This window comes from Bos mutus, chromosome 6 (genome assembly GCF_027580195.1).
Source record: "Bos mutus isolate GX-2022 chromosome 6, NWIPB_WYAK_1.1, whole genome shotgun sequence".
In the NCBI taxonomy this organism is placed as follows: Eukaryota; Metazoa; Chordata; class Mammalia; order Artiodactyla; family Bovidae; genus Bos; species Bos mutus.
The window spans coordinates 6,867-27,014 of NC_091622.1; positions in this window are offsets into that span (position 1 = coordinate 6,867).

Sequence of the window (20,148 nt, forward strand, 5' to 3'; positions counted from 1 at the left end):
TGTTATAGGATACATATGGAGACTTAGAGTCTTCCATAGCTCAACCATAATTAGGCACCAAAAGGTATAGCTGGAAAGTAAAATGAAAATCTTATTCATATTTGATTTTCAGAGATTGTTTGATGGAGCATTTATATATTTACATATATCAACAAATAGGGTATGTGATATATATATGAAAAATGGGTCCTGTAATCAGTTGCCTCTGACAGCAGAGTATATTTTAAAATACAAGGGACATTTCAAACAAGTCAGAACAGGGTCTGATATGGAAACTAAAAACACAAAGACACTATGAAAAATTAAAAAGCCATGGTTGCAATTAAATTAATAAAAACAAATTTAAAGTGTTAAATGACATTATACTTACATATTAAATTTAGTTATTTTATGCCTGTAGTACCTTTTAAGCATGTTGCTTCTGAATTTTTGTAGATAAAATCATTTTTATTATTCTTAATATGTAAATATAAATGAATTAGTTTTGTTAAATCTACCAACTAATAATAAAATTAAGATGTTAGTTGAGTGAGTGGAAAATATTTTTTGAGACATTCCATAGACAAAATAAATAAGCCATAAGTTGAGTGTTTCTCAAATATTTGTAAGAATCATTTTATAAAACATTTATGGGAAGAAAAAGCTTTTGAAAATATGAAAAGTCACTTCATTTTAAATTTGTTTATATTTTTCTATTTATATAAGCTTGGTTTTTTCAACTGGAGCAGTTTTCTTACAACTTGCCTTGTGTTTATACCTCAATCAAACAATATAGTAGTCAAGCCATATTTATCAAGTTACAGATCAGTCATGCACATTAATTCTATTTGCTGAGCTTTTCTACTTATTAATTGAATATGACAGCATTTTAAATTCTTGAATGATGTATATAACCTGTAAACATCAACAGCACAAAGACTTACTGAATCCCAAAGATTTTGGTTTAATGTTGAAGATCAAGTGGATTAAATATTAAATAGTGTCTTTTTATGATTGCTAAGTCCCAGTATGGTTGTAAATATAGATGGAAACATTTTACTTCTCAATAGATTGCAGTTGTTTGGGTGATCTAGAATATACCTCTTTAAACCTGTGTTATGCTATTATCAAAAGAAAACTTGAAATCAAATTTCATTTAATTAGGGTATCTCCAAGAATATTCTTGCAGACTCTAGTGTAAGAAACAACAGAATGCAGCATATATATGGTTTTAAATTTATTCACAGAATTTTATTATTAAAAGAAATGTGTGGGATTTTTGTATAACTAAAAAGGTATTAATAAGATAGATTTCAGGGCTTCCCTAGTAGCTCAGCTGGTCAAGAATCCACCTGCAATGAGGGAGACCTTGGTTGGATGCCTGGGTAGGGAAGATCCGTTGGAGAAGGGAATGGCAGCCCATTCCAGTATTCTTGCCTGGCAAATCCCATGGATGGAGGAACCTGGTGAGCTACAGTCCATGGGGTCACAAAAAGTCGGACTGACTGAGCAAATAAGTAAGCACAGCACAGCATTTTGTTTTTGGAATTTTACATTAAGATTCTTATTGAGACAGTTGCTCAGTCATATCTGACTCTTTGTAACCCATGAACTATAGCCTGCCAGGCTCCTCTGTTCATGGCATTTTTTCTGGCAAAAATACTAAGAGTGGGTAACCATTCCCTTCTCCAGGGGATCTTCCTGATCTGAGTCAAGATTCTTGTTAATTTTGAGTTATCACTAATCTCTATTAAATTAATAAGAAATTGTAATATTTACTTTCCAAGAGCAGTCCAAAATACCACTGTTGACATAGAAGATGAACATTTTAGGGTCTTAAGAAGGTATGTGTTGCTATTCCTAGGATGGCTGCCTGCCTTAGGAAAAAGATGGGCAGGGTGGGAAGCGCAGGCCTTTAGTACCCCAGGTGAGCTTGCTTGTGCCTCCAGGGAGACTGGAACTTGAAGGAAGGTTATTCAAAGGACTCTGGAAATGTAAACGTTCCTTCCTCTTCTTTTTCTCAAAGATCTTGTTTAAAATAATGTATCTTATCAATAACAGAGAAAATAATGAATACACCCCAATATAGGTTTGGTGGTTTAGTCACTAAGTTGTGTCTGACTCTTTGTGTAGCCTGCCAGGCTCCTCTGTCCATGGGATTTCCCAGGCAAGAATACTGGAGTGGGCTGCCATTTCCTTCTCCACAATATAGGTTTATTTCTCTCTAATGATAGACATTTTCCACAGTATTAGGTACAGTGTGTGCATGTGTGTATATGTATGTAGGAAATTAAGAAAGATGTAAGGAAGTATTTAAAGATGATTCTTATATCACTAGAATATTTTTACTATCACTAAATATATTAACTATATTAAGACTTATGTGGTTAGCATGCTTCCCTATTCTTAAAAATCTTGGTTTAAATACTTACAAAGAGTGATTTAAAAGTCAGATACTTCAGCTTAATTTAATACTTGGGTTTTTTAAATTTGTTATTTGAGTTTTGTTTTATTTTTTTGGCCATCATAGCCAAAAAAGATACATCACAGAGATATGAAGGTGCAAGTGAAAGTACATTGTTGACTTCTTATTTTTATTTATCAGTATTTAGCAGTGAAATGGCAACCTACTCCAGTGTTCTTGCCTGGAGAATCCCAGGGATGGGAGCCTGGTGTACTGCCGTCTATGGGGTTGCACAGAATGGGACATGACTGAAGCGACTTAGCAGCAGCAATTATACAGAGTCTTGAAAAACTACTGAATTCCCCATTTTCTTGGTACCAATCAAATATTCTTGCAAACTAATTTAAAAATATTGCATCTTTATAGTTTTAATGAATGGGTCTAAAAACAAAAGTTTAAGTATTTTTGGCCCATTTATTTAAATTATAAGAACATAATGCCTATTAGTTTGGAAGTAATTGCTTTCATCTTAATTGCCTTTGGAACGAAATTGTAATTTAGAAGTATTATAAGTAGATTAGAAAAACTTGTTTCCAAGTTTTTTAATGCACAGATGAAGTTTTTTTAAAAAATAATTGACACAGACATGCTCTTTCAGCAACACAAGTGTCTTTTGAAAAAAAAAATTCCTCATTTTAAGTCATTTTTTCTTCGAAAGAACATACATGTTAATTTTTCTGAAATTCTTGTTAGACCGCACAGTATCTATTGTTAGCTTCACAGAGGAAGCACCAGTAGATTTACAACTGTTGCCTTTCATTTAGGACACCAGTCATGATCAGTGACTTTCTGACGTGCAGATTGTGAGGATGTCGGTGTTGATCCATTTGTTACGTTTTAATACAGTTTAGTTTATGTTCTTGGATAAAAGAATCAGCTTAAATGGGAATTCCACATTTCTTCCTGTACCCCAGTGAATCCGTTTGTGCACATCCCACTCTGGAAATAGTTGGTTTAGATAGTATATGCAGAAACCCAACTGGTTACAGGACATACCACCTGGAATTGGGGATGGTTGTGGTCCTTGCTTGTCCCCCTCTCCAAGGCAGACATGGAATGGATGTAGCTAGGATGGTCAACTTGCATTTTTGTGTAGAAATCTGAGTTACTGTTCTCCTTGCTGGCTTCTGCCAGGGCAATCCTGTGAGGAAAATACATGATCTTTATTGGGAAAGAGTGCCCCAGACTTTTCCACTTAAATGTGCTGAAGGCATAGAATAAATACCCTCTTAGGAGTTTTGACAAATTCTTATGTGGTAAAAACCCACTTGGATCACAAGAAAAAGCTTTACTGCTGGTAGCATAGGGGTACAGTGTCATGGCATTGTCTGAAGAAGCAGGAATCTCCAAGCAGTCTATCAGAAGCAGACATCATAGGCAAATGTGCAAGAAAGGGTTGCCAAAATAGCATGTTCCAAAAACTTTTTAGAGGCAGACTATCTGAACAATCTAAGGACCTTTTCCCCTCATATGTAAAATGGAAGTAGTAATAGTATTTGCCACATAAAATTTTGGTGAGGATTCCATTAGATACTGCAAGTGAAGCTTTGATTTACTATTAATGTATTGTATTACTCTTGTTGTTATTATTGTTTAAGTAGCTTTTCCTCCATGCAACTTTCCTGGGTCAGGTACATGTTTAGTAGAGGATAACTAAAGGAGTCCTTAGGTAAAGCAACTTAAAGCGAAGATGGGAACACACTCTCTTAATATTATGACAAAGATGAAATAATACTACTACTGCTGCTGCTACTGCTACTAAGTCGCTTCAGTCGTGTCCGACTCTGTGCGACCCCATGGACTGCAGCCTACCAGGCTTCTCCATCCATGGGATTCTCCAGGCAAGAACACTGGAGTGGGTTGCCATTTCCTTCTCCAGTGCATGAAAGTGGAAAGTGAAAGTGAAGTCGCTCAGTGGTGTCTGACTCTTAGTGACCCCATGGACTGCAGCCTACCAGGCTCCTCAGTCCATGGGATTTTCCAGGCAAGAGTACTGGAATGGGGTGCCATTGCCTTCTCCCAATAATACTACTAACTACCACTTAATTAAGCACTTATCTTCTGCCAGGCACACTTCTAAGTGCTTTATGTGAATCAATGTATTTAATCCCTTCACAAACCCATGAGTTATGTACTGTTATTACCTGCATTTTTTACAATGGAGGAAACTAAGTTGAAGAAGGAGGCTGGATTAATTTACCCAAGGTCACCCAGCTAAAAGAACAGAGATCAAGTTCAGGAAAATCTAGATGATAGCAGAGTATGAATCCTGAAAGTGTGGAAGGTCTAACTCTATTTTTAATAATCTAGCTTGAGGGACCCTTTATGCTCTGTCCTTCCCTCTATTCTTGATGTGAAACTCCTGGAACCCATCCAGCAGTGAAATACAACAAAGCGGAATGGCTGGAAACCTAGTGGAGACTCAGCATAGAGAGCAGAGCCTGGGCTTAGGGGTTGTCTCGGTTGAAGTAGTGTCTCTTAGGTTGAGAGTGGGCAACCAGAAAGGGTACCTGAGTGGGACTGGAACAACAGAAGTGGTTTTATTTTATGCACTGTATAAATGCTTTGGCTAAGAAACAGGTTGGTGATTGAAATCCAGCCTTCTCAGCTTGCCAACTCTGGATAGTTCCAACAAAAGGAAATGAGAATATAAAGGGATGACAAATCTCTGAGACATTTTGAAAATGTGTTCAAGTGTTTGAACTCTGAAGAATTAAGTCTGGTATCTTAGAGCATCATTGTGGAATTGTGGAATTGAGGTAAATCATGAGATGAATGTCCTAAAAACCTACTTAATGAATTTGAGTGGTAGAATATTTTAGTAGTTCAGTTTACAATTCAGTACAAATAAGAATGGGAAAACATCATGAGATTTTGCACTTAAAAGATCTTTGGTGGACTAAGTGGAAGCAATTTGGGTCATGCAGAGGTGATGGACGTCTTTTCCAAAGAGTTTGGAAGTGAGGGGAAGGGAGACAGAACGTTTTGTAAGAGAAATGGAGAGTGGGATGATAACATGAGCAATTGCTGGAACTTGGACATTTTATTTTTAGGAATATAGAGGAAAGAGAGCCAGAAGAAATATATAAACTGTGGTTGGAAGTTGGAAACGTGTAACTAACAAGAGTCCAAGACCACAGAAAATAGCAGCGTCAAGGACCTAGATGGAGAAAAGCCTTAACAGAGACCATTTCTTCTTGGGAAATAAAAATGTGCAAGAAAGAAGTGAGAGTATAGAATTCTTATTTTTTTAATGAAACATTAAGTGAGGATAGCTGCAAAGGGTTCCTGGACCAAGTATCAGCGTGTGTGCATGTGTGTGTGTGTGTGTGTGTGTGTGTGTGGGCTTCAGTACAGCAACAAGCAATTTTGTGATGCCAACAGTATCCTAGAATTCAACTCAATTCTGACACTACCTTCCCAGAAATAGAGTCAGATTCCATAGGTGAAGGAATCTTATATAAGGCCACCCTTCATTTCCAACACCAGTTTCAAGCCCAAGTTGTTTCCCTGTGCTGCTGACTTACTGGCTGCAAACCAGAGGTTCTCACAGCCTCCTTCTTGGTTTTGATTAATTTGCTGGAACAACTAATGGAACTCAGGAAAGCGTGTTTACTCACTAATTACCCACTTATTATAAAAGACTATTAAAGAATATGAATAAATCACCAGATGAAGAGATGCGTAGCGTGAGGTCCTGGACAAAGAAGCTCTGTGTGGCACGCAAGGTATTCTGGTTTCCCTACACAGAAACTTTCTGAAAAAGGGCAAGCGTGGTCCTTTTGGGTTTTTAAAGAGGCTTCATTACATAGTCATGATTGATTGATGGGTTCCACCTCCAGTCTCCAGGGATGGGACTGAAAGTTCTGTCTAATCACAGGGTTGGTTTTCCTGGCAGCCAACCCCCACCCTTGGATGGGAGCCAAAAGTCACCTTCCCTGGAGCTCTATCTGCAACTGAAGGTTAAGGGACCAAATGTTACCTTTTTTGCCCTTATCAATCAGGACATTTCAAGGGTTTTGGAAGTTGTGAGCCAGAAACCGTGAATGGAGACCAAATGTCTATCGTTATGTATTTGGCCACTCTGTATGTATGTTATATGTGTTGCTGGTAAGGGAGGGTCGAAGAGGACCCTCTCTCGTGGGCCTCAGTTCTCGCTAAGGACGAGGAGAAGAATCCGAGGTCTTACCCATGGCAAAAACAAGTTTATTAAGGAAAGAACAGAACACCTCAAGGGAGAGGTGGGCCAAGCCAGGAGAGGCACTGGTGCCCAAGACATGAGATATGGGGTTTTTTAAGACTGGACTTTTACATACTTAGGTGGACATGAGCTAACGGTTTTGATTTACAGTTGCAAGCTACATAACAGCAGGCTCTCCTGTGCATGTCTTTCCCATAATTGAGTCCATTATAATCAGATGTCTGTATGTGTAGAATATTTATGAACCTTTTATGGGCTCCTGCAGTCTCTTGAGGACACAGCTGTGCATCAAGGGGCAGGTGCCAGGGCTGGAGAAGCCCTTGTGTTCAGTTTGCATCTGCTGTGTGCCTGGGGTGCGATGGCAGGAGGTGGAAAAGTCTCTGGTGATTTTGCAGCGTATCTGTGAGCTCTCCTGGGCCACACTGTGGGGGTGTACGCCTCACTTGCTACCTAACGTACACACACAAACACCTTCACGTGTGTGTGTGTGTGTTTCTCACATATACTTGGTCATGAACAAATATATAAATTTCCTATGAATCACAGTATTGCAGTAACTTTCAGTTCTCAGCAGAGGGAGTGGCAGGTAGGGAAGTAGGCAGAGATAGGCAGACAAGGTTTTTTGGTGCAGCCATTGTGGCTAATGGGAAGAAAAGTCAACCAAAGAGAAGTAACAATCAGTTCAGTCACTCAGTCCTATATGCCTATTTGTGACCACATGAACCACAGCACACCAGGCCTCCCTGTCTGTCACCAACTCTCAGAGTTCACTCAAACTCATGTCCATTGAGTTGGTGATGCCATCCAACCATCTCATCCTCTGTCGTCCCCTTCTCTTCCTGCCTTCAATCTTTCCCAACATCAGGGTCTTTTCAAATGAGTCAGCTCTTCGCATCAGGTGGCCAAAATATGAGTACCAATACAGAACATTTTTTCTCAAGAGATTTTTTTTCTCTGTAGATATTTATTGAGTAATATTTATCTTGTGATGTGATACTGTGTAGCTGCAAGAGAGAAAAAATAACCTTGCTTTGCCAGGGAAATCTAATTGGGAAGCCAATACACAAAAATACCTGCAAATAAGGAGGTATCAGATGAGAACCAAGTGAATATATGCAGCAAATGCACAATGATTTCCAAGATAACTATGGGAGTGTTTATTGGAAGACAAGTTTAAGAGTGCTTCGAACTGGTTGGCAAGATGGGTGGTGGTTAGGGAAGGTTTAATGGCGAATACTAAGTTCAATTTGAGTCATAAAGTAGGGAAATAACCTTTTTTAGATGTGAACTTCCAGATGTTCAAGCTGGTTTTAGAAAAGGCAGAGGAACCAGAGATCAAATTGCCAACATCCGTTGGATTATCGAAAAAGCGAGAGAGTTCCAGAAAAACATCTACTTCTGCTTTATTGACTATGCCAAAGCCTTTGGCTGTGTGGATCACCACAAACTTGAAAATTCTGAAAGAGATGAGAATACCAGACCACCTGACCTGCCTCCTGAGAAATCTGTATGCAGGTCAGGAAGTAACAGAATTGGACTTGGAACAACAAACTGGCTCCAAATAGGGAAAGGAGTACGTCAAGGCTGTATATTGTCACCCTGCTTATTTAACTTCTATGCAGAGTACATCATGAGAAACGCTGGGCTGGATGAAGCACAAGCTGGAATCAAGATTGCCAGGAGAAATATCAATAACCTCAGATATGCAGATGACACCACCCTTTTGGCAGAAAGCAAAGAACTAAAGAGCCTTGATGAAAGTGAATGAGGAGAGTGAAAAAGTTGGCTTAAAGCTCAACATTCAGAAAACTAAGATCATGGCATCTGGTCCCATCACTTCATGGCAAATAGATGGGGAAACAGTGGAAACGTGACACGATTTATTTTGGGGGGGTTCCAAAATCACTGCAGATGGTAATTGCAGCCATGAAATTAAAAGACGCTTACTTCTTGGAAGCAAAGTTATGACCAACCTAGACAGCATATTCAAAAGCAGAGACATTACTTTGCCAACAAAGGTCCATCTAGTCAAGGCTATGGTTTTTCCAGTAGTCATGTATGGATGTGAGAGTTGAACTGCAAAGAAAGCTGAGCGCTGAAGAATTGATGCTTTTGAACTGTGTTGGAGAAGACTCTTGAGAGTCCCTTGCACTGCAAGGAGATCCCACCAGTCTATCCCAAAGGAAATCAGTCCTGAATATTCATTGGAAGGACCAATGTTGAACCTGAAACTCCAATAGTTTGGTCACTTGATGCGAAGAACTGACTCATTTGAAAAGACCCTGATGCTGGGAAAGATTGAAGGTGGGAGGAGAAGGGAACGACAGAGGATGAGATGGCTGGATGGCATCACTGACTCACTGGATGAGTTTGAGTAAGCTCTGAGAGTTGGTGATGGACAGGGAGGCCTGGAGTGCTGCAGTCCATGGGGCTGCAAAGAGTCGGACACGACTGAGCGACTGAACTGAACTGAAACATATAAGTAGGATATTACAGGCACAGAACTGAAAATCAACAGACCCAAGGTTTAAGCACCAAACTAGCTTGCTTTTACCTGGGACACAGTTCTCATGTAATCAGGTCACATCTGGGTCTTCTTTCTTTTTTGCTTTTGTAACAGGCTGGAAACGTTGTCCTCTTCTGAGACTTTAGAGAGATTTTGGACTTGGGAATATAGAGTGATATTTAGTAGCATTAGCATAGCTGATGTACAGATTATAGAGTTGTGGGCTTCCTGGGTGGCTCAGACGGTGAAGCAACTGCCTGCAATGCGAAGCCCAGGTTCGATCCCTGGGTCCGGAACATCCCTGGAGAAGGGAATGGCAACCCATTCCAGTGTTCTTGCCTGGGAAATCCTATGGACGGAGGAGCGTGGCCTACAGGACAGACTGCAGAGTTATAGAAACAAGCAAAGCAAGAGTACTTGAGTACTTCTTCAGTGTGTAAAGTCTGGTGAGTGCTGTAATTACCAGGAGAACCCCAGGATTTGCCTCATTATCACAGATTCATCAATTTCCCCCCTTTCCCCTTTCTAAAGGTATCTTTGGTGTATTCTGGTTATGGTTCTTTAACTCCCCTAAATTTCCAGTCACTTAGAAGTCTGTCCTTTCCTCTTGACCTTGTTTGCTCTGCCTTGACTGTTCTTTTTGTATGAGTTGTGCTGCTCTCTCTCTGTCCTGACTTTATTCAGCCTCAATCACAGAGAGTCCTAATAAACTGATGGCCTCTTCCATTCAATTTCTAAGATCAATGGTATATTCTGTAATATTTATTGAACTTCATGGCTACTAATGTTTGATATCATATTATTATGAAAGTGCAATAAAATATTTCTGATTTTTTGGTACTGTGATCAACTGTTGAGTGTATTAAATTTAGTGTGGTTGTATTTGTGACTGGATAGTAGCCCTGGGAACCCTAGAAGTTTCTTACCATTTTACTGAGTTTTCACTCAATTTTAATTAAATTCGAAAGCCTCTAGAATTGAGATCCGAAATTCGTATACATTAATTTGGTCTTTATGCTCTCTTTGAAATACCAAAATGTTGTTGTTGGTTTCTATTTGGATTAATTGTTTTCTATTTAAAACCGGCTTCCCTGGTGGTCCAGTGGTTAAGAACCCACCTGCCAATGCAGGGGACGTGGGTTTGATTCCTGCTCTGGAAACATCCTACATGCCACAGGGCTGTTAAACCCCACGTGCCACAACTATTCAAGCCCAATGCTCTGGAGCCCGCATGCTGCACACACTGAAGCCTGTATGCCTAGAGCCCATGCTCTGAAAGGAGAAGCCACTACAGTGAGAAGCCCGCTCACCAAGGAAGAGGACCCCCACTTGCTACCGCTAGGGAAAGCCCAAGCGCAGCAATGAAGACCCAGCACAGCCAAAAAATAAATCAATGAGCACTCAAGGGTTTCTAAAATAACAACTATCTGTTTCTACTTTAGTATCCACATCATAGTGGATATTAGAATATATGGGACGAACGTAAAGTGTGAAATGAGCAGAAAGAAGTTTTAATCCTGGAATATGGATTCATCTACACACATATTATGATCCTGATGTGATTTGAGTCTATAATAATTTCCATTTAAAAGCATCATTATAGTAGTTTTTAAGCCTCTTGAAATTATTCAATTTGAAGCTACTGAAGGCTTTAGAAAGTAGAGATTCTGAGTAATTAATACTTAATACAGATTTTAACTGAAGACAACAGGAATACATCATGTAGTTAAATTAGCTATTTAATTCTGAGATAGTTTATGAATGATTCAGTCCACCTTCTTGAAACCTTTTTTCTTCAGTGAAAGAGGGCAGTCAAATTTGGTTTTATCTTGAGAGTTCAAGAAGGGGTGAAAAACGAGTCAAAAAGAGTCTATTCTGAAAAACGCACATAATTTTGAAGTTCAATTGAAATAAGAAATTGTAAAATTTTGTATAGAAAATTGCATCTCACTTCATAATTATCTGATTATTTGATTTATCGAGTAAACAAAGCATAATGTTTCTTACAGCCTCTGAATACTTTTTTCCAACCATGACAGATTAAATGAATACAGAGAGTGAACAGAAATGGGAGGGGGTCCTGGATCTGTGTCTTTATGCAGGAAGAGGGCAGTGCTTTGGGGGAGTGCAATTTACATGAGCATCTGGGTCTTTTGTCGTGTTTTGGATGGATGACCTGAGTCTGATATATTGGTGAATAGCATTAACAAAGGTCTGATTATCAAAGGCTAGGAAGAAAAATGCAATTAGCCACAGCAATGAGGTGATGTCTGTGTTTGGGGGAAAAACCTGGTATCTAGCTGGCTATAGAAAACACTGAAATGATACATTGGTAAAAGTCCTGATTTGTGTGTGTGTGTGTGTGTGCATTATATAGTGATTTTAACTCAGTGGGATATGACCAAAAAGAGTCATTTTTTGGATAATGTTTGGGTTATGTGATGAAAGTGGGATTATGTGATGAAAGTACCTGTTACTAACAAAATGATGTGATAAACTCAATGAATTCTTAATTTATAACACACCAGTTTCACCAATCTGACAATTGCAATACTGTTTCTATTTAAAGAAAATTAGAAGTAAGTAAAAGTGCATTAGAGTTCAAAAGAAGTTTGCTCTTTTTCTGTTGTTTTTTTCCCTCTATAAACCATGCCACCCAGAATAGAGAACCATATCTAATCTCCCAATTAGGTCAGGCCCTAGGATAATCAATCTCTTTAACAGCAGATTCCTTGTTTCAGCAAATGAATGCTTGGTTTCAAAAGCAGTTTTGTGTTGAGAAAGAAGTGCAGTTGGCATGGGTGATTAGAACTCTTTTAAACCCTGTAAAAAGCTTCTGTAGATTGTTTTATGCCCACACTTTGTGAACTGAAGTAAATGCTGTATATATCCATCTTAAAACGAATATGGTGGGGGCTTTCAACAGCCTGTGAGAATGTCTACATGCATAGAAATGAAATTATTTTAAGGCCAGATTTTTAATACCCATTTGAATTACACTGTGATTTTGATAATATCTAACAGCAGTGTATACGTTTTCAGTAGATGCTCTTCATATTTATTATGTTCATTAGTGACAGTAACATAATTATTACATTAAACCACAACAGACTGAAAATACAATGACAGATTAACGTGATTCTTATATTTGTTGTTTGGACCACATTTATATTAGTTTGTGAGTTAGCCTTTATTTTTATATCTGATGCCTTTCAGTCCATATTCATGCTATGTGCAAATAGGTCATGTGAGACAACTTTGAAACCAAGAGGAAATAATTAAAAATTGAAGTTTATAAAGAGGAAAGTGGTGGCAGGATGAATTGGGAGACTGGGCTAGACGTATGTACACTGTTGATGCTGTGTGCTCCACTCAGTGCTGTGTGGTGACCTAAATGGGCAGGAAGTCCTCCCATACATGTACCCGAGGGGATATGTGCATACGCTTTGTTGTACAGCAGAAACTAATACAGTTCAAAGCAACTATACTCCAATAAATATTAATTTAAAAATAAAAATTAAAGTTTATAAACAATGTGTATTAAGTTAAAATTATAGACTTAATTTTGCTCACAACTCAGCTCATTTCACCCAAGATACTAAAATGTAGTGAAGTACTTTTCAACATAGTATAACAAAAATTATAGGGTTTTAATAAGTTATTTTAGATAATTATTGTTCAATATGTGATTGCTGGAACTTATCAGTGATGCTTGAAAGTGATACAAAAGTAACTCAGGAAGCCACAAACTGCCTGTTTTAGGAAAGCATACTTTAAGCATGCTTGAAAATATGGCGTTGAAACATTTGCAAGGTCGTTAATAAAAAAGCATTCTCGAACATATTTTGTATGTTACCTTTCAACTTTTATACAATGGTCAGTTCTATCAATTTTTCTCCCCTCTTAAAAATTGTTTCAAACGTGCTTAATTTTTCCAATCTGAAATCCTTTATTATCCTAGAACTCTTATAGCTAAATTTATGTATGGATTATTTCATCCTTGCCAGGCACACACATTAACACACACACATTAACTATAGTATGAAAAAAGAAGTCTGAAAGAAAATATAGTAAAATGGCTATCTTTGGGTGATTTGGGGGTGATTTCTTTAATCTTATGTACTGTATTACATAGTCTTTTGATTCTTTTGTAATTAGGAAAGATATAAATATTTTTAGTTTCAAAAAACATACAGTTCCAGCATAGATGATATATAATTGGACAATAATTTTATAATATAGTTTGACAATAACTTTTTACTTTCCTCTTGAACCTTGTAAAGCCTGTTGGGGCAAATACCCTGTTCTCTCCTTGGCAGTGCTGATTTGGCCGTACTGTTGAAATCAAACTTTCAATGGAAGGTGCACTTGGAATAGATGAAAGCAACCCAGGAATGATCCAAAATAACAAAGAGTAAACATGGTAAGCAGAAATTTTATCTATTGAGGATTTCTCAACACTTTTACACTATGAAAAATCATTAAAGAGCTTTATTGACATAGGTTATATCTGAGTATTTATCACATTAGATTTTAAAGCTGAGAAATCTTTGAAAAATTTTATTATTATACTTTAAGATAATAATGAATAATCATTACATGTTGGGGCTTCCCTGGTGGCTCAGTGGTAAAGAATCCACCTGCCAACGTGGGAGATGTGGGTTCCATCCCTGGTCAATAAAATCCTCTGGAGAAGGAAACGGCAACCCACTCCAGTATTCTTGCCTGGAGAATCCCGTGGACAGAGGAGCCTGATGGGCTACAGTCCATGAAGTGGCAAAAGAGGCATGACAGCGACTAAACAACCACTTCACATGTTAAAATACATAATATAGATTTTTCAGAACAACAAGAAGTAGTGAGAAGAGTGACACTGTTTTACATTCAGGAAATGTCTTGAATATATATCTTAATAGACCGCTGGACTCTTACAATCTGCTTCTGCACTCAGTTTGTTGCATTATAGTATTTAAGTTGACATATATGAAGAAAAGTTGACTTCATGCAAATATGTAGTTGGAAAGGGAGGACAATTTTAATAACTTTTCCAGATAGTTCTGGATATTCTTTTTAATATTACATCAAATCTCAACAAGTAATAGTTTAAGACAAGTTGTCATGTGAAATCTGAAACCATGTCAGTAAACTTTTAATACTTTTGAACTTGACCTATTTCTCAAGGAAGGTTTCTAAATGGAATCTGAATTTTTATTTTAAAAATAATAAAGTATAATATTACAATAATAAAAAAACAATCCCAAGAATATTCTGAGGATATTTTAAGGGTTAATTTGCATCCAAATTGCTTTCTAAAACATTTGAGCACCACTCAAATCTCTGAGCTAAATTTCATTTTTTTTTTTTTGAGCTAAATTTCTTAATTCTTAGATGGATCAACTTTAGAGTTTACTATTTGTTGCATGGATAATGTCTTAAAGCCTTTACTCGTTATCTCTTTGGAGGTAGTTTTATATATATGAATTTACCAAATGTGAGCAGTGTGGGAATACAGTGAAAACTTGATCGGTGCTTGTTGGCATGGTGTGGCACTTTTGCAGAGTTCTGTCCTCGCTGTAAGCATGAAAAGATCAAACAAAATGACTGCTTAGCCCTGAGACCCAAATATTGATTTCCAGAAGAAAATACTGTTTCAGTCATGAGTTTTTATGGCAGAAACTGAAGCCAAAATATGCGTTTTCTTCTATGACACTCATATGTCAGATCCTACTAAAAATAATTGAGAAGTTCCCACACCATGCTTTTGATGCTATCTCTTTTCTTTGTAAACATTTGTACAAAATATCTCAACAAGGAATCCATTATCAAAATTTCCTAAAATCCTTCTTTATTTCAAAATAAAGGTCTAGTTGACTTGGAAATGTGGATGACGTGTTTTCATGTTCTTTTTTTGAATGACAAAAACAATGTTGTCATTCTTTACTAACAAGTCCAGGAGGAATGCCAGAGAATTCCTGTGGATGTGGCTGTCCAATCTAGTCCAGATTCCAAGGAAACCATCTGTTATCCTCCCTACTCTCCCAGAACAGACCTGATTCTCCTAATGTGCACTCTCTGCAAGTCCTGAAGTCCTGCAACCTTGGGCTTCCCCACATCGCAGTCATTGCAGCTGGTAATTATCTCTTTGCACAGTCAGCTGAATAACTTCTCTCACTACAGGGTTAGCTCCTAGACGGAAAGGTCTGAACTGAATTTTCCATCTCGTGCCCAGGACCTTCAGCACGGTCCTTGGCACACAATGGGAACTCTTTAAGATTTGCAGGGTAGTATATGATAGATTGGAGAAGAAAATGCAACCCACTCCAGTATTCTTGCCTGGAAAATCGCATGGACAGAGGAGTCTGGCAGGCTACAGTCCATGGAGTTGCAGAGTCAGACACGACTTAGCGATTAAACCACCAACCACACATATGATAGAATACCACTGAGCATTTAATGTACTTTGGTGTCCTCAGAATATTTTCCTGTATCTTTTGTACTTGGGGATTCTTCATCCTTCTTGAAAGTTGCTTTTGTGATAAATCTCAGTTCTTCTTTCTTTCTCGCCTTCTTGACTGTTCCATTTTTGTCTGCTTTCGTGGCCTTTGTTTTAATTTCTAGTTCCTTAAGGAGAGGATGAAGTTCTGCCTTGCCCTTTGCTTTTTTCTCTTTTGTACACTTTCTCTCAATTACGCATAACCTCTGTGATTCTCAGATCTAAGTCTCTAATTCCAGTCTCTCCCTTACACCACGGTTCCGTATCTTCCAGGTATTCTCGCTACGTTTCCAACCAGAGATTAGTCTTTAAAGCCAATAGATCCAGGGCTAAATCCATCGCCTCCCACCTATGTCGTTATTCCTTGTGGCTTCTCTGTGACCTGGTGACTTCTGTGCTGCCTCATCTTTGCTTTCACTGAGCCCCGTCAGGTCTCCCTCTCATGAAGGGTCCATGTTTCCATCTCAGTTACCAGCACACTGGCTCACACCTTGGCTGTCTCATGCCCATCCTGTGGTCATGGCATTCACAGTCTCCCTCCTCTGTTCCAGTTCTCATGGCAGTAAAACATCGTGTTTGCTGGTACGAGGGTAACTTTTCCCACGTAAGTTTCCTCCTAAAATTCTCACTCGATAATTTGAATGTTGCCTGGGCATTTGATGGTATTAAGGAATTATTAATTATTTTTAGATTTGATAGTGGTATTGAGGTTGTATTAAAAAGGAGAAGAGGTCCTTATCTTTTATATTTAATACACACATACTAAAATGTTTATGAATAATTGATATGATGCCTGGGATTTGATTCAAGTCATATCGAGTGAGAAAGCATGAATGGCAGCATAGACAGATAGGCCAGAGTTGATGCTAACTGTTCTTTATAATCTTATGAATGTTTGAAGTTCTGCATAATAAAAATTAAGTCAACTGTTTAGTTCCTTAAGTGCTCATAAAATGAAGTCCAAGCTCTTTAAGAATTAAAAGCCACAGGTCAGTCTCAGCCTGTCTTCCCAGTGTCATCGGCCCGTGTTTCCTACGTGTATCCTTTGCTGACATAGCAGCTCAGCAGACTCCTCAGTATGTGCATGTGACCATCTTTCCCCAGTTTTCTGCATTCCTGTGCATTTCTTATCAGGAGCATCTTGACTGCAGGTTTGCCTTTAGGTATAAGGTAGTTTGCAAGATCTGTCATCGCTGTAAAGCCCCCAACAAATGACAGAGGTTTGGTGATTAAATTCCCCAGCTTTTTTCTCTTTTGCTTGGGTCTCCCAGAAGCCTCCAATGGACTTGAGCTCCAGTTACCCACATTGGTATCTGACTTGAGCACATCAGTATTGCTTTCCTTTCCTTCTTGGTCTCATCAGTCCACTTTTGTACTAGAGCTTTTGGGAACAAGTTGCATCAAGTCCTAATTTCAGGCGCTTCTTCTGAGGGTTGCCAAACTTATTGAGCCGTAAACTCATCCTTTTCTGGTTCTGTGCCTTTTCTGGTTCTGTTCAAGCCTGTATCTTGGCCATGCATGTCCCCCCACTTCCCAACTGTTACTTACATTATTGTTGTTTTCAGTCTTAAATTTTAAACAGTGCCAATTTTAGAAAACTTTGAACATAAAAACATTACAGAGAAAAAAAAAATCCATGTTTACAACACCCCATCATTGTCGTTTTCGGGCTTAAATTTTAAAACAGTGCCAAATTTAGAAAACTTTGAACATAAAAACATTTCAGAGAAAAAAAAAAGTCCATGATTACAACACCCCAGAAATGAACATTTTCTTTAGTCTTTTTTTTGTGTGTGTATCTGTAAACATCTGACCTCTTTACTGGGGCTTGAAGATCACTTCCAAGATGGCTCATCCACATGGTTCTTGGCAGGACCCCTGGCTCCTTAGTGACTTGGGCAGAAGGTTTTAGTTCCTTACATATCGGTCTTACAGTGTATCCTGAGTGTTCATAGGAGATGGCATCTGGTTCCAGCAGGGGAAGTGATCTAAGAGAGCCACAGCATCTTATCATGACTTAACCTTGAAAGTAACATACCACTTCTTCTATATTTTATTGGTCATACATTGATGAACCCAGGTAAAAAGTAGGAGGAAACTATATAGGGGGTGAATGTCATGAGGCTGGAATTATTGAGGGCATCTTTGAAGAGCAGAGGTAGTTTGTAATTTGGAGCTATTTGGGGAGTTTTCAAAGACTGCCTTTAGTGCGCCTCTTTTTTATGCCTTTCTGGCCTGGTGTCTGAAGAGAAATCATCTTATTTCCCTTGTCACTGTGTCTCACCTGCCTTTTTAAGATCGTAGGCTTTCTTCAAGTTCTATTTTAATGCTATTGTTCTTTTTTCTTTGGCTCTAATTCTGCAAATAAGACTCAAATATATTTTTTAAGCCACTCCCGTTTATTCCTAATTTCTTTTTTTTTAACAGTCAAATGATATTTTTATTTTTATATCTTATTTAATTATTCCTTGAAATAAACACAAAAAGTTCAATACATAAACACATCTATTTACTGAAGGAATACAGTACCTTTTATATTTCCAGATTTATAATTAATTTACAGTGTAAGCTATGTATTACTTTGCATTTTGAAAAGTTTAATAGATTGTTTCATCTTGGCTTTAGAACATATACAACTAAGTCAAATTTTATTTTAAGTCTATATTATATATTTTTTAAATTTAATTTAATTTTTTAACCCTACAATATTGTATTGGTTTTGCCATATATCAAAATGAATCCACCACAGGTATACATGTGTTCCCCATCCTGAACCCTCCTCCCACCTCCCTCCCCATACCATCCCTCTGGGTCGTCCCAGTGCACCAGCCCCAAGCATCCAGTATCGTGCATCGAACCTGGACTGGCGACTCGTTTCATATATGATATTATACATGTTTCAATGCCATTCTCCCAAATCATCCCACCCTCTCCCTCTCCCACAGAGTCCAAAAGACTGTTCTATACATCTGTGTCTCTTTTGCTGTCTCATATACAGGGTTATTGTTACCATCTTTTTAAATTCCATATATATGTGTTAGTATAGTGTATTGGTGTTTTTCCTTCTGGCTTACTTCACTCTGTATAATAGGCTCCAGTTTCATCCACCTCATTAAACTGACTCAAATGCATTCTTTTTAATGGCTGAGTAATACTCCATTGTGTATATCTACCATAGCTTTCTTATCCATTCATCTGCTGATGGGCATCTAGGTTGCTTCCATGTCCTGGCTATTATAAACAGTGCTGCGATGAACATTGGGGTACACGTGTCTCTTTCAGTTCTGGTTTCCTCGGTGTATATGCCCAGCAGTGGGATTGCTGGATCATAGGCAGTTCTATTTCCAGCTTTTAAAGAATCTCCACACTATTCTCCATAGTGGGTGTACTAGTTTGCATTCCCACCAACAGTGTAAGAGGGTTCCCTTTTCTCCACACCCTCTCCAGCAATTATTGCTTGTAGACTTTTGGATCGCAGCCATTCTGACTGGCATGAAATGGTACCTCATAGTGGTTTTGATTTGCATTTCTCTGATAATGAGTCATGTTGAGCATCTCTTCATGTGTTTGTTAGCCATCTGTATGTCTTCTTTGGAGAAATGTCTATTTGGTTCTTTGGCCCATTTTTTGATTGGGTCATTTATTTTTCTGGAGTTGAGCTGTAGGAGTTGCTTGTATATTTTTGAGATTAGTTGTTTGTCAGTTGCTTCATTTGCTATTATTTTCTCCCATTCTGAAGATTTCTAAAGTATATCCAATTTCTAGAATTAGATTGTTCCACAGGCAGCCCTGTTAAGTTATTTTTCTCAGATTTTGTTGTTTATATTCAGAATTGTTTCTTCACCTTAAGAAGGTGAAATATTCTTTTATGACAGCTTCCTCCAGTTTTAGTTGTTCATTAATAAAATCTATCACTCTTCCCTTGGTGAAATAATAGTTTGGGTCACTGGTGTCTAAACCTATGATCAGATTCTATGCACCAAAACAGGCTGTGTTATAGTGGTGAGAGGGCAATGCTTGAGGCCATAGGCAAAGCTGTATGGCTCCTGAAGTGAACCCTTTCACAGATTTCTTTCAGAGATTTCTCCTTGGCCCTGAACATAGTTTAAAGCAGAATAAGAATGAAAAGTATTCAGGGCAGCTGATCTAAGCTGCCCATCAAGGGCCTGAACTAGGAATCTAAAACTAGAACTCCATGCGTTACTATTGAGCCTCTATCGAACTTTGTGGCCTTTGGGTTTTTTGGCAAGCCATGATGATATTTTCCGATAATTTATCAACACATTTCACATTCATGAAGTCATTGTAGCACTGATGTAAATTTATAGCACAACATTAAATTTAATTAAACATTAAAAACAATAAGAATAAACATTAAATAAACATTAAAAATTTGACACTATGTATGTGATGGTCTGCAGGGGAAACTTGTTCAACAGTTTTATAATTGAGCTATAAAATTAGTTCAAATACTATACTTGTTTTATCAGTACCTGTCAATAAAA